The sequence below is a fragment of the Penaeus monodon genome, chromosome 19 (genome assembly GCF_015228065.2).
Source record: "Penaeus monodon isolate SGIC_2016 chromosome 19, NSTDA_Pmon_1, whole genome shotgun sequence".
Lineage (NCBI taxonomy): Eukaryota > Metazoa > Arthropoda > Malacostraca > Decapoda > Penaeidae > Penaeus > Penaeus monodon.
In genome coordinates this window covers 30,621,364-30,621,802 of record NC_051404.1, presented here as the reverse complement: position 1 = coordinate 30,621,802, position 439 = coordinate 30,621,364, and the positions used below count along the sequence as shown (strand labels likewise).

General features: G+C 41.0%; 1 protein-coding gene across 1 annotated transcript in view; it reads left to right on the top strand.

The window, feature by feature from the left end:
* The window catches only part of LOC119585378 (metabotropic glutamate receptor 8-like), a 54,086-nt gene that overhangs the window by 28,735 nt on the left and 24,912 nt on the right, over positions 1–439 (top strand). The window lies entirely within an intron of this gene.

Here is a 439-nt window from a genome sequence, read left to right as displayed (position 1 = left end):
GTAGTTCGGAAAAGTTTGAATTTTAATCCGTTGTTTTGTCTGATTTTGCTATTTAGATGTTGACTGCCTTTTTTCATTCTTGTTTTTTCTTGCCTTTTTATTCACGTCCCCCTCTTTATTCCTCTTTCCATCCTTTTCTTTCTCTTTTTTTTCTATCCCTGTCTCTTCACTCTTTTTCTCCTTCCCTTTTAATCCTATCCTATCATCCGTTTTCTCTGTTTCGACGCGCACGAACACCTGATGTTTACAAAGCGAAAAAAGCGTTGATTTTTTTTCCATGATATCCCGACCGCAATCCGTCCTGTTTAGTTTGACAGTTCAAAGAGCTCCACCGGATCATGCATCTGCTGTGAACTGGCTGTACTTGGCTCATCCACAGCTGTTCATTATCTTGCGCTCTTCGCTTGGTTGAGTTGACTGAAGCAGTGGTAGCTGGTTG